The sequence below is a fragment of the Photinus pyralis genome, unplaced genomic scaffold (genome assembly GCF_008802855.1).
Source record: "Photinus pyralis isolate 1611_PpyrPB1 unplaced genomic scaffold, Ppyr1.3 Ppyr1.4_LG3b, whole genome shotgun sequence".
NCBI classification, from domain to species: Eukaryota; Metazoa; Arthropoda; class Insecta; order Coleoptera; family Lampyridae; genus Photinus; species Photinus pyralis.
The window spans coordinates 19,048,253-19,048,486 of NW_022170510.1; positions in this window are offsets into that span (position 1 = coordinate 19,048,253).

Genomic DNA, 234 nt, shown 5'->3' on the forward strand with positions numbered 1-234 from the left:
ATCGGGAAAAAAAGTACCACTTTCCATACGATTTTTCACTTATAATTGCACAAGAGGTTTGTATTTTACCGAGTAAATTTGGGTTGTTTAGGTAATGAAAATCCGTTGCCTAGCAATTAGACGAGAAAAACTGTCAACTAATAAAAATGCGACACCGCAGGTGGAGCATTTTTAGGTTGACAGTTTTTCGAGTCCAATTGCTAAAAGGAAACAAATTTGAATTGCCACAACCCA